The sequence below is a fragment of the Macaca fascicularis genome, chromosome 14 (genome assembly GCF_037993035.2).
Source record: "Macaca fascicularis isolate 582-1 chromosome 14, T2T-MFA8v1.1".
NCBI lineage: Eukaryota > Metazoa > Chordata > Mammalia > Primates > Cercopithecidae > Macaca > Macaca fascicularis.
Window position 1 is genome coordinate 130,909,255 of NC_088388.1, and position 14,172 is coordinate 130,923,426.

Below are 14,172 nucleotides of genomic sequence, written 5' to 3' on the forward strand. Positions count from 1 at the left end.
TTTGTCAAAGATCAGATGGCTGTAGATGTGTGGTATTATTTCTGAGGGCTCTGTTCTGTTCCATTGGTCTATATCTTGGTTTTGGTACCAGTACCATGCTGTTTTGGCTACTGTAGCCTTGTAGTGTAGTTTGAAGTCAGGTAGCGTGATGCCTCCAGCTTTGTTCTTTTGGCTTAGGATTGTCTTGGCAATGCGGGGTCTTTTTTGGTTCCATATGAACTTTAAAGCAGTTTTTTCCAATTCTGTGAAGAAAGTCATTGGTAGCTTGATGGGGATGGCATTGAATCTATAAATTACTTTGGGCAGTATGGCCATTTTCACAATATTGATTCTTCCTATCCACGAGCATGGTATGTTCTTCCATTTGTTTGTGTCCTCTTTTATTTCACTGAGCAGTGGTTTGTAGTTCTCCTTGAAGAGGTCCTTTACATCCCTTGTAAGTTGGATTCCTAGGTATTTTATTCTCTTTGAAGCTATTGTGAATGGGAGTTCATTCATGATTTGGCTCTCTGTTTGTCTGTTACTGGTGTATAAGAATGCTTGTGATTTTTGCACATTGATTTTGTATCCTGAGACTTTGCTGAAGTTGCTTATCAGCTTAAGGAGGTTTTGGGCTGAGACGATGGGGTTTTCTAAATATACAATCATGTTTCATCTACAAACAGGGACAATTTGACTTCTTCTTTTCCTAACCGAATACCTTGATTTCTTTCTCTTGCCTGATTGCCCTAGCCAGAACTTCCAACACTATGTTGAATAGAAGTGGTGAGAGAGGGCATCCCTATCTTGTGCCAGTTTTCAAAGGCAATGCTTCCCGTTTTTGCCCATTCAGTATGATATTGGCTGTGGGTTTGTCATAAATAGCTCTTATTATTTTGAGATACGTTCCATCAATACCAAATTTATTGAGAGTTTTTAGCATGAAGGGCTGTTGAATTTTGTCAAAGGCCTTTTCTGCATCTATTGAGATAATCATGTGGTTCTTGTCTTTGGTTCTGTTTATATGCTGGATTACGTTTATTGATTTGTGTATGTTGAATCAGCCTTGCATCCCAGGGATGAAGCCCACTTGATCATGGTGCATAAGCTTTTTGATGTGCTGCTGGATTTGGTTTGCCAGTATTTTACTGAGGATTTTGCATTGATGTTCATCAGGGATATCGGTCTAAAATTCTCTTTTTTTGTTGTATATCTGTCAGGCTTTGGTATCAGGATGATGTTGGCCTCATAAAATGAGTTAGGGAGGATTTCCTCTTTTTCTATTGATTGGAATAGTTTCAGAAGAAATGGTACCAACTCCTCCTTGTAACTCTGGTAGAATTCGGCTGTGAATCTGTCTGGTCCTGAACTTTTTTTGGTTGGTAGGCTATTAATTATTGCCTCAATTTCAGAGCCTGCTATTGGTCTATTCAGGGATTCAACTTCTTCCTGGTTTAGACTTGGGAGAGTGTAAGTGTCCAGGAAATTATCCATTTCTTCTAGGTTTTCTAGTTTATTTGCATAGAGGTGTTTATAGTATTCTCTGATGGTAGTTTGTATTTCTGTGGGGTCGGTGGTATCCCCTTTATCATTTTTTATTGCGTCTATTTGATTCTTCTCTTTTCTTCTTTATTAGTCTTGCTAGCAGTCTATCAATTTTGTTTATCTTTTCAAAAAACCAGCTCCTGGATTCATTGATTTTTTGGAGGGTTTTTTGTGTCTCTTCTCCTTCAGTTCTGCTCTGATCTTAGTTATTTCTTGCCTTCTGCTAGCTTTTGAATGTGTTTGCTCTTGCTTCTCTAGTTCTTTTAATTGTGATGTTAGGGTGTTCATTTTAGATCTTTCCTGCTTTCTCTTGTGGGCATTTAGTGCTATAAATTTCCCTCTACACACCACTTTAAATGTGTCCCAGAGATTCTGGTATGTTGTATCTTTGTTCTCATTGGTTTCAAAGATCATCTTTATTTCTGCCTTCATTTCGTTATGTACCCAGTAGTCATTCAGGAGCAGGTTGTTCAGTTTCTTTGTAGTTGAGCAGTTTTGATTGAGTTTCTTAGTCCTGAGTCCTAGCTTGATTGCACTGTGGTCTGAGAGACAGTTTGTTATAATTTCTGTTCTTTTACATTTGCTGAGGAGTGCTTTACTTCCAACTATGTGGTCAATTTTGGAATAAGTGTGATGAGGTGCTGAGAAGAATGTATATTCTGTTGATTTGGGGTGGAGAGTTCTGCTGATGTCTATTAGGTCCGCTTGGTGCAGAGTTGAATTCAATTCCTGGATATCCTTGTTAACTTTCCGTCTCATTGATCTGTCTAATGTTGACAGTGGGGTGTTAAAGTTTCCCATTATTATTGTATGGGAGTCTAAGTCTCTTTGTAAGTCTCTAAGGACTTGCTTTATGAATCTGGGTGCTCCTGTATTAGGTGCATATATATTTAGGATAGTTAGCTCTTCCTGATGAATTGATCCCTTTACCATTATGTAATGGCCTCCTTTGTCTCTTTTGATCTTTGATGGTTTAAAGTCTGATTTATCAGAGACTATGGTTGCAACCCCTGCTTTTTTTTTCTTCTCCATTTGCTTGGTAGATCTTCCTCCATCCCTTTATTTTGAGCCTATGTGTGTCTCTGCATGTGAGATGGGTCTCCTGAATACAGCAAACTGATGGGTCTTGACTCTTTATCCAATGTGCCAGTCTGTGTCTTTTAATTGGACCATTTAGTCCATTTACGTTTAAGGTTAATATTGTTATGTGTGAACTTGATCCTGTCATTATGATATTAGCTGGTTATTTTGTTCGCTAGCTGATGCAGTTTCTTCCTAGCATCTATGGACTTTACATTTTGACATGTTTTTGCAATGGCTGGTACCTGTTGTTCCTTTCCATGTTTAGTGCTTCCTTCAGGATCTCTTGTAGGGCAGGCCTGGTGGTGACAAAATCTCTAAGCATTTGCTTGTCTGTAAAGGATTTTATTTCTCCTTCACTTATGAAACTTAGTTTGGATGGTTATGAAATTCTAGGTTGAAAATTATTTTCTTTAAGAATGTTGAATATTGGCCCCCACTCTCTTCTGGCTTGGAGAGTTTCTGCCGAGAGATCTGCTGTTAGTCTGATGGGCTTCCCTTTATGTGTAACCTGACTTTTCTCTCTGGCTGCCCTTAACATTTTTTCCTTCATTTCAACTTTGGTGAATCTGACAATTATGTGTCTTGGAGTTGCTCTTCTCGAGAAGTATCTTTGTGGTGTTCTCTGTATTTCCTGAATTTGAATGTTGGCCTGCCTTACTAAGTTGGGGAAGTTCTCCTGGATGATATCCTGCAGAGTGTTTTCCAACTTGGTTCCATTTTCCCCCTCACTTTCAGGCACACCAATCAGACGTAGATTTGGTCTTTTCACATAATTCCATATTTCTTGGAGGCTTTGTTCATTTCTTTTTACTCTTTTTTCTCTACACTTCTCTTCTCGCTTCATTTCATTCATTTGATCTTCAATTGCTGATACTCTTTCTTCCAGTTGATCGAGTCGGTTACTGAAGCTTGTGCATTTGTCACATAGTTCTCGTGTTATGGTTTTCATCTCTATCAGTTCTTTTAAGGACTTCTCTACCTTGGTTATTCTAGTTAACCATTTGTCAAAACTTTTTTCAAGGTTTTTAGTTTCTTTGCGCTGGTTACATAGTTCCTCCTTTAGCTCTGAGAAGTTTGAGCAACTGAAGCCTTCTTCTCTCGACTCGTCAAAGTCATTCTCCATCCAGCTTTGTTCCATTGCTGGTGATGAGCTGCTTTCCTTTGGAGGGAGAGATGTGCTCTGATTTTTTGAATTTCCAGCTTTTCTGCACTGCTGTTTTCCCTTCTTTGTGGTTTTATCTGCCTTTAGTCTTTGATGATGGTGATGTACTGATGGGATTTTGGTGTGGGTGTCCTTTCTGTTTGTTAGTTTTCCTTCTAACAGTCAGGACCCTCAGCCGTAAGTCTCTTGGAGTTTGCCTGAAGTCTACTCCAGACCCTGTTTGCCTGGGTATCAGCAGCAGAGGCTGCAGAATATAGAATATTGCTGAACAGCGAGTGTTGCTGTCTGATTCTTGCTCTGGAAGCTTTGTCTCAGGGGTGTACCTCGCCATGTGAGGTGTGAGGTGTCGGTCTGCACCTAGTGGGGGATGTCTCCCAGTTAGGCTACTCAGGGGTCAGGGACCCACTTAAGCAGGCAGTCTGTCCATTCTGAGATCTCAACCTCCATGCTGGGAGATCCACTGCTCTCTTCAAAGTTGTCAGACAGGGGCATTTACCTCTGCCGAGGTTTCTGCTGCTTTTTGTTTAGCTATGTCCTCCAGAGGAGGAGTCTACAGAGGCAGGCAGGCCTCCTTGAGCTGTGGTGGGCTCCACCCATTTCAAGCTTCCCGGTGGCTTTGTTTACCTACTTAAGCCTCAGCAATGGTGGGCACCCCTCCCCCAGCCTCATTGCCTCCTTGCTGTTAGTTCTCAGACTGCTGTGCTAGCAATGAGGGAGGCTCTGTGGGTGTGGGACCCTCTGGGCCAGGTGTGGGATATAATCTCCTGGTGTGTCATTTGCTAAGACCCTTGGTAAAGCACAGTATTAGGGTGGGAGTTACCCAATTTTCCAGGTGTTGTGTGTCTCAATTTCCTTTGGCTAGGAAAAGGAATTCCCTTCTCCCTTGTGCTTCCCAGGTGAGGTGATGCCTCACCCTGCTTCAGCTCTCACTGGTCAGGCTGCATCCATGGACCAGCGCCAACTGTCCAACATGCCCCAGTGAGATGAACCTGGTACCTCAGTTGAAAATGCAGAAATCGCCCATCTTCTGTGTTGCTCATGCTGGGAGCTGGAGGCTGGAGCTGTTCCTATTGGGCCATCTTGGGTGTGCCCTCAACATGGCTTTCCAACAGATGGTAGGTAGCATTTCCAGTTCCAATTTTACATTTGAGTTAGTTGGGTTTTTCACTTAATATGATATAAGTAATATCCATTCTCATATTTATTCTCTAAAATGCCCAGTGAAGGAGCTAAGCATCATTTCCATACAAGCCTAATTTCCAGCTGTCCCATTTCTGACATGCATAGTTTCTCAATTCAGTGTGAGGAGTATTAAGTAGAAAGTATGGTCACCTATCAAGAACCACAGCTTAAAGACATCATAATTGTTTGTTGTAAGATGTGTTATTTCATCTGGGACTTTAGAAAGAAAACCCTAGGGAACTACTACTTATTTCTTAGTGAGGGTTTTCCACCTTGGGGAGGGAAGGTGGAGGTCATTGTGAAGTATTATGAATCTATATTTCTGAGTCTTCCAGGGTTAGGTTAGCACTCTGGAGTCTGGGTCAGAGCCATCAGCTTCACAGTGATGCTTGCTGAAGGCATCCCTCTGCTAGGATAGCTTGCTCTGCCCTCCTCCTGCTTGCACAAAAGAACTTCAGCCTCCCAAGGAAGAGATTCTCAGGAATTTATGACTCAATCAACTCACCCAAAAGGAGCATAAATGGGATTAGTTTTAATATTGTTAAGTTGCAAAAATACAGGCATATGTGCATGCCAAAGCGAAAATGTACGCAAGCAAAGGGGGAAAACATATGGGTACCCATATGGCGAAAAGCGCATTGCTAGACCTTCACACACTTCTCATTTACAACAAGAACCAAAGTTAGTGAACATAAATTTGCTTTGCAAAAATGTGAGAGGAACAGCTTGTTTGCCCATAACTGTTCCACTGAGCAAGATATGTATAACCTTGATTTCTCATCTCAGACACCTCTTTCTCACACTCTAGGGATTAATTAGGCTCTAAACACGACTTCAGATTAGAAACAAGGCTCCTATCTGCCTTGGAGAGAGACAAAGAAGTAGTAGCACGACTGGATGATGCAGCAGGTCAACTAATAGGCAATTCCTATTAGTGGCTGGAACTGTTACCTGGGATGGCTTAGAAGAGAAATGAGGTTGGTAGGTCTCAGCAGGTTTATTTTAATTGAAGCAGACGAACAACAGGGACCTACAGCAGACAATGGCATGAATGTGGTTTTGATTTGGAGGCTCTGCTTTTGTTAGAACAATACTGGGTGGAAGCTAGAAAGCAACTAGACATAGGAAGGTAGGTGTGGACATAGGAAAGGCAAGGCAAGAGTATGGGTGATGCTCAAAGCTAGTGAGCACCCTTGGGTGCCCCAGGTAACAAGCAGAATTTGATTCAAAGTATCATTTTACATTATACCTGTTCCAACCTCAAGCTATGGAAGCCATCCTTGTATAATATAAAGAGCTCCAGACTTGAAAATCAGGAACTAGGTTCTTTTCATAAAGCTACCATTTTAGTTAGCTATGACTCATTTGTCATTACTTAACCTTTCCATCTGTTTCCCTCCCTGTGAAATAGACAAACTATTCTTTCTCTGACCTATTTTAGGGAACTGCTATAAACTCACTTGAGATGATTCATGTGAAAATATTTTAGAAACAACAAATTCTTATATAAGCGTATATAGGAATAGGTTGTTAGTGGAATACTAGAGACTCATTTTCCTTGTATTTATATTTTTTATTGTTTCATTTGAAATAATTGTCGATTCACAGGAAGTTACAAAATGGTAGAGATAGGTACCCAGCACTATCACCCAGCTCCCCCAATGGTGGCATCTTATGTAACTAAATATATGTGTGTGTGTGTATGCATACAGTATTATATATACAGTTTTATTTATAAAGTTGTATGTGACACATTTTCTTTATCCAGTCTATCATTGATGGGCATTTGAGTTGGTTCCAAGTCTTTGCTATTGTAAATAGTGCTGCAATAAACATACATGTGGATGTGTCTTTATAGTAGAATGATTTATAATCCTTTGGGTATATAACAAATACCATTATCCAGTAATGAGATTCCTGGGTCAAATGGTATGCCTGGTTCTAGATCCTTGAGGAATCGCCATAGTCGTCAACAATGGTTGAACTAATGTACACTCCCACCAACAGTGTAAAAGCGTTCCTATTTCTCCACAACCATTCATTGTTTCCTGAATTTTTAATAATTGCCATTCTGACTGGCATGAGATGGTATCTCATTGTGGTTTTGATTTGCATTTCTCTAATGATCTGTCATGATGAGCTTTTTTTCATGTTTGTTGGCCACATAAATGTCTTCTTTTCAGAAGTGTCTGTTCATATCCTTTGCCCACTTTTTGATAGGATTGTTTGTTTTTTATCTCGTAAATTTGTTTAAGTTCCTTGTAGATTCTGGATATTTGATCGTTGTCAGATGGGTAGATTGCAAATATTTTCTCCCATTCTGTAGGTTGCCTGTTCACCCTGATGCTGGTTTATTTTGCTGTGTAGAAGCTCTTTAGTTTAATTAGATCTCATTTGTCAATTTTGGCTTTTGTTGCAATTGCTTTTGGTGTTTTAGTACACCATGGAATACCATGCAGTCATAAGAAAGAATGAGATCATGTCCTTTGCCAGGACATGGACGAAGCTGGAAGCCATCATTCTCAGCAAACTAACACAGGAACAGAAAACCAAACACCGCATGTTCTCTGGACACAGGGAGGAGAACAACACACACTGGGGCCTGTCGGGGTGTGGCGGGGAAGGGGAGGGAGAGCATTAGGGCAAATACCTAATGCATGCTGGGCTTAAAACCTAGATGATGGGTTGACAGCTGCAGCAAACCACCGTGGCACTTGTATACCTGTGTAACAAACCTGCATATCCTGCACATGTATTCAAGAACTTAGAGTAAAATTAAAAATAAAATTAAAAATAAATAAAGTTATGAATAATTGCACTGTGGAGTTTACTTGCATTTCACTAGTTTTTGCATGTACTTATTTTTATGTCTTTGTGTATAGTTCGACAACATTCAGTCACACATACTGAGTCATATAGGTACCATAACAATCAAGATACAGTATAGCTCCATCAACCTAAGGCAACTCCCTTCTGCTTCCCTTTCCTTTTGCTACTCTCACCACTGGCAACTGCTGGCCTCTTGTGCATATTTACAATTTTGACAACTCAAGAATGTTATAAAAGTGGAATCATACAATATGCAAACGTTTGAGACCAACTCTTTTTATTCATCACAATGTCTTTCAGGTCCATCCAAGTTGTCAAATGGAACAATAGTTCATTCCTTTGTTTTGCTGTGTAGTATTTCATGGTGCGATTATACCACAGTTTAACCATATACCCAATGAAGGACATTTGGCTTTTTGCCTATCACAAATAAAACTGCTGTATCATTCCCAATCTACACTCAGGCCAAAGAAATGAATCAAAGACCTCAGTACTGTCAAGGAATAAGAGACAAAGACAAGAGGTAATAAAATAGTAAAAATTATCACTTTTCTCTCAAGGCTGCTCGCACATTCAATGAGTTAAAACACAAAAAACGCACAAAACGGGGCTAGGCATACAGTATGCACTCATCATAATACCATCATAACCAGCACCCAGGCTAATCTGTATGCTACATGGATTCAAAGAATGCATTCAAATGCAAATATGGCACAACTACAGTTTAGAAATAACTGTTGAGTTAGTGTTCAACACTATTACCTGCTTTCCATTCATTTTCTCTTTTGATACCCAAAATAAACTGATAAAGTTGTTCCCATTTTGCAGTAAAGGGTTTTGAGGATCAGTGAGATAAATCAACATTTGTTAAGTCACTCCGTGTGTTAACAACTCAGCCCAGGTCTCATGCTAAACATGGGTGTTAGCCCATGTTCTGCCAATGGGCTACCACCACCATCCAACAGCCTATCCAATGGGCTAACACCACCATCCAACAGCCTATCCAATACCTATACTCAAGTGTGGGTCAATGCATCTTTTATTTGGAGTGCTAAGAACTTGGTGATTTCTTCTAACACTTTCTCTTTAGGAATTTCTAGCATGAAAAATGAACGCTGTAGCAGAAACAGTCGTGAATCAGTACTTTTTTTTTTTTTTTAGACAGAGTTTTGCTCTTGTCACCCAGGTTGCAGTGCAATGGCCCGATCTCAGCTGACTGCAATTTCCGCCTCCTGGGTTCAAGAGATTCTCCTGCCTCAGCCTTCTGAGTAGTTGGAACTACAGGCATGAGTCACCACACCTGGCTAATTTTTTGTATTTTTTTGTAGAGACGGGGTTTCACCCTGTTTGCCAAGGTGGTCTTGAACTCCTGACCTCAGGTGATCTGTCCACCTCAGCCTCCCAAAGTGCTGTGATTAAAGGCATGAGCCACAGAGCCCGGCTGATTGGTATATTTCTAACCTGAACATCTACCAGAGTGACTAGAAGACAAAACTGCCCAACCAGGTGATAACCACGGGTGGTGATTTTGCTAGCATTAGCTCTTTACTTCCATGGAATTCTCTCATTTAGCAATCTCAGATATCTAGAACACAGCCAAACATTATTACCCCCAGACAGAAGTCATCAGTGCCATTGATCACATTCCTAAAAGCTAATGCCTTTCACTCAAAGAAGGCCCTTTCCCACCACTACATCTTATTTAGGACTAATCAACTTAGTTGTATAGATTCTTGCTCAAGACAAATTAGAAGCAGATCATCAGAAGAAACGTGGCTGCTAAAAGACAGGTGCACTGACTTTAGGAAGAACTGACAAGTCTGATTGAAAGGAAGAAAGAAATACTACAAGAACTATTTTTAAAAGACACAAGATTTTAAACAGTATTGATGGTATTTAAGGGTCATATTCCTAGTCATCGCAGTCCCCAAATGCCAAGATACAAACAATCTATATGTATAATCTTGATGTTACAATGTAAAGATGAGGCTAAATGGCATTCACTAGACAAAAATAAACAGAATAGAACATAATGCATGCTTTAAATGTTTTCAGTGGAAATTACTTGAGTAAATGCATAAAAGAGTCAGCTTTGGTTACCTGGAAAATTCACTTCTATGAAATAACTTGCTCCCTGAGATATTACTGTATCTGAGTAGACTGTATGAGCAGCTCACTCACGGGTGATGTGTTGTCATCTTAAAATCTCAGGGGAGGAGAGACAGGAAGGAAGACTTTGTTATTTTTTCCCAAACATCTGGCCTTTCCAAATATGTCATGGCAGCGGAGCCAGGTGTGCGAGGCATCGCAGTGGATTCCTATGGCATTGCAAGAGGGGATGACTACCCTCCTTAGAACACAACAGGCTCTCGGGTCTTCTGCCACGCCCATCCCTGCAACTTTTTCACATTACTCATGTGCCTAGAAGAGCCTGCCAGTGACGGTGGCCCAGCTTCCCTTCTCTTGTCCTTCAGGAATGGGAAAGGAAATGATTCTTGAAGCCCAGCTGATTCACAATGTATTCCAATCCACTTTGCTTGCTTGTTTGGGGACCTGACTTTTTCCTTCGGAAAATTATTTGAGGCAGCAGCCTGTGTTATATAGAATAATAATTCCATCATTATTCTACTTCCTGGGCCATGGGTGACTAAGTACAGATTTCCATATACGTAAAGGCTGCTACACAAGTGCCATACCCTCTAGCAGATCTATATAAATATTTTTAGTAAGCCATTGCCTGCTATTGAAAAAATTAAGTATAGATTTTTATATATAAAGATTAAGAATGAATACACAGTCAAAAGCTCAGCAGTTTGCACAGAAACAGCAAACCCCCAAAGGGACGTTTGCATAGTGCTTTTCGTTATGTTCACAACATTTATTCATGATCCTGGTAACATCCAGCTTTCCTCAAAAGTGAGGCACGTGTCCTCGAAAATGCCCGGGTCTGGAAATCTGGTACACTTTCAGTACTGCCAAGGAGACGAGAGGTCGACAGGGCTCCCGCAGCTTACTCAGTCTAGAGAGCAGAAAAGCTGGGAAGTCTTCAGATCCACCTTTGGAAACTTGGGGATGTTTCAAAACTTTTACCCTACTTTGGTAAGAAGGATATGTCTTTGATTTGTTTGTTTTTGTGAAACAAATATACCTGAAAAGAAAAATTACTTCAAAGGGGCTCCCCAGAAACGTCAATGCTGGGAGTATTTACACCACCAACATGGGCAAAGGCTACCCAGGCTCCTCTCACTCCCTTGCCTCCTCCCACTCCAATCACTTTAATCACTTACCAGTGCAGTTTCACTACCTGAAACCTTCACTCTTCAACCATTATCATCTTAGGTAGAGATTGCATTTCTGTATTTTGAGCTGTATTTTTTCCTTCATTATATCTGTCTACTTTTTATATTTCAGAGATTCCTCATAGTTTCAGATCCATCAAAGCTTATTATTATTTTTCTCATGCGATAATGGATTTATTTATTCATTTATTTTTACCTCTTTTCTACAATTGTAAGGGGTCGACAGCATGTACTCATATTGCCATCTTAAACTGTAAGTGTGATTGTTACTATTTTTAATTTTTAATAATCTGCTTATTAAAATATTTTTCTTAAATGAAGGCTGATTTACTCGTCCCTGTTTATAGATCCCCAAATTTAAATCATATATTTCAAATATTGCATTAGCTAACTCCTCCACCATAATCCTACTGGAATTTCAAAGAAAATATCATTGCAACCTTTATTTCTTATTCTTCCATGCTGAATCAATCAACAAATTTTTCTAAAAAATGCTGTTTGATGTTCAAGTTTTATTGAATGTACTTCTAATCTTTTAAAACAACTCCCTAATTGCAAGTCAGAAGGAGCATCCTTCTAAAAATAAATATTGGTAGCCACCCTGCAGATGCAAATTTTAAACTTACAAACACTTCATATTCCAGAGCTTTTCTTTTTTTTTTATTATACTGTAAGTTCTGGGGAACATGTGCAGAACGTGTGGTTTTGTTACATAGATATACACGTGCTATGGTGGTGTGTTACACCCATCAACCCGTCACCTACATTAGGTATAAAATTGAAATGCTACAGAGAAGATTAGCATGGCCCCTGTGCTTTTCAAACTGGGAAACCATTTTTTGGAGTTCAAATGCTTAAATATCATTGAGAGAGGGAAGGGGAAAGACAACAGTGAAAATGAAAGACAGCAAAGTTAAGGCCAAGCCTATGAGAAAACAAAGGCAACTTCAAAGTAGAGCACAACCTGGGAGATTTAAAGAAGAGAGGGATCACTTAAATTTAGGATTTTCCAGTGAGGCTAAATTGCAGCTATTACATTCTATAAAAGATTGGGAATATGAATGAATCCCCCTTATTTTAAAAGGGAAATCTTACCAGTGTACCATTATAAAGAATTGCTTCAGAACATTTACATAAAGTCAAAATGCCTTTTACATGATTTCCAAGCTTAGAGAACTGTGTGTTTAGGATCAAATAACTACATTCTGGGATTTCAAGCATTTATAAAGACATTTGATTTTACCAAATATATAAAAGTTGATCTGATGGTTAGACACAGTTTTGTATATAATATAAATCCAAAATTATCTCTAACTTTACGCAAAATTATCATGGAACCCATGTCTTTGGGAACATTATTGCTGTGTTTATATTAAGTTTGAGTTTTGTGATATCCCTTACATATACTTTAATACTGTCAATAATTTTACTTTATGATATAGAGACATTCTAGGTTTTAATAGGCAAGGTCTTTATACCAAGAATATTAGGCTAATTTATTAGCATTATCTTTCCCTATAACAAGGCAGGAGCAAAAATATGTGTTCTCAGTCCACAAAGAGAAAAGCAGCAAAAGCTTGAATGATATTCCTAGCAGAAGATCCAGTCTCTTATTTGATAAGTGCAATGACATAATTAATGTTTCAAATTAGGAAAAAAATTCAGATCATTATTGTCTACATTTCTGTATATTTATATTTCAAATTTAATTGAAATCTAATTACCAACAATAAAATACCCTTTTTTTTTACAGTTTTATTAGTTTTGACTAATTTTGACGCCAACATAACCTTCAAGATACAGAACTTTTCCAACATCCTCCAAAATCTCTTATGGCCCTTTGCAGTCACTTCTCCCCAAATCCCTACCCTAAGTAACCACTGACTTGACTTCTGCCATTCCAGATTAGTTTTGCCTATTACAGGATTTCATGCAAACAAATTCATACAGCATGTGTTTTTTAATTTTTAGCTTATCTTCCTCAGCACGCCATTTTTGAGATACATCCATTTTGTTATGTGCATCAGTGGTTTGTTCCTTTTAATTGCGGAGTAGCAATCTGTTGTTAGAATATTCCACAATTAATCTATTCGTCTGTCAATGGTTATTTGGGTTATTCATAGTTTACAGCTATTATTAATGAAACTGCTAAAAACATTTGTGTACAATATACATTTGTGAGCATATGCTTTCATTTATCTTGAATAAATGCCTAGGAGTGGGATTGCTGGTGCGTATGCTAAGTGTATGTTTAACTTTATAACAAAATGTGAAATTGTTTCCCATTGTGCTTATATGTTTTTACAGTTGCAGAGTTAATATATAAAGCTTCAGCTGATCCACATCCTCACCAACACTCGATATTATCAGCCTTTTTAATTTTAGTCTTCCTAGGGATTATGCAATGGTATCTCATTTTGGTTTAATTTTTATTTATACGATTAAGATGTTAGTCATATTTTTGTGTACTTATTTGCCATTTACATACTATATCTTCTTTTGGAATTGTCCAAATTTTTTGTTCACTTTGAGGTGGAGTGTCAGAATTGTGTTGGAAGAATTCTTCATATACACTAGATGTAAATTTTTTGTCAAATATATGCACAGTAAATGTTTTTATCCAGTCTGTGACTCCACTGAAGGTTTTTAATTTTGATGAAGGCTGTGATGAGTTAAGTTACAACCCTATAAAAATGATACCTTGAATTCCTAACCCCTGATACCTCAGAATGTGACCTTATTTAGAAATAGGGTCTTTATAGAGGTAATCAAGTTAAAATGAAGTTACTGGTGTGGACCCTGATATATGATGGCTTATATCCTTATTAAAAGGAACAACTTGGACACAGATGCATCTAAGAAGAAGGCCATAGGAAGATGAAGGCAGAGATCAGGGTAATAGATTTACAAGTCAAGCAATGCCAGTGACTACCAGCAAACCATCAGCATCTAGGGAAGGACGTGGAACGAATTCTCCCTCAAGCTCTTGAAAGGAACCAACCCTGCTGACGCCTTGACCTCAGACATCTGGCCTCCAGAAATGTGAGGAAATACATTTCTGTTATTTAAATCACACAATTTTGGGTATTTCGG

At 38.9% G+C, this 14,172-nt stretch overlaps 1 protein-coding gene and 1 pseudogene across 9 annotated transcripts in view; one reads left to right on the plus strand and one right to left on the minus strand.

The window, feature by feature from the left end:
- The window catches only part of OPCML (opioid binding protein/cell adhesion molecule like), a 1,155,658-nt gene that overhangs the window by 102,310 nt on the left and 1,039,176 nt on the right, over positions 1-14,172 (minus strand). The gene's annotated exons all lie outside the window — the stretch shown is intronic.
- On the plus strand, positions 11,839-11,920 carry LOC123568902 (U6 spliceosomal RNA; annotated as a pseudogene).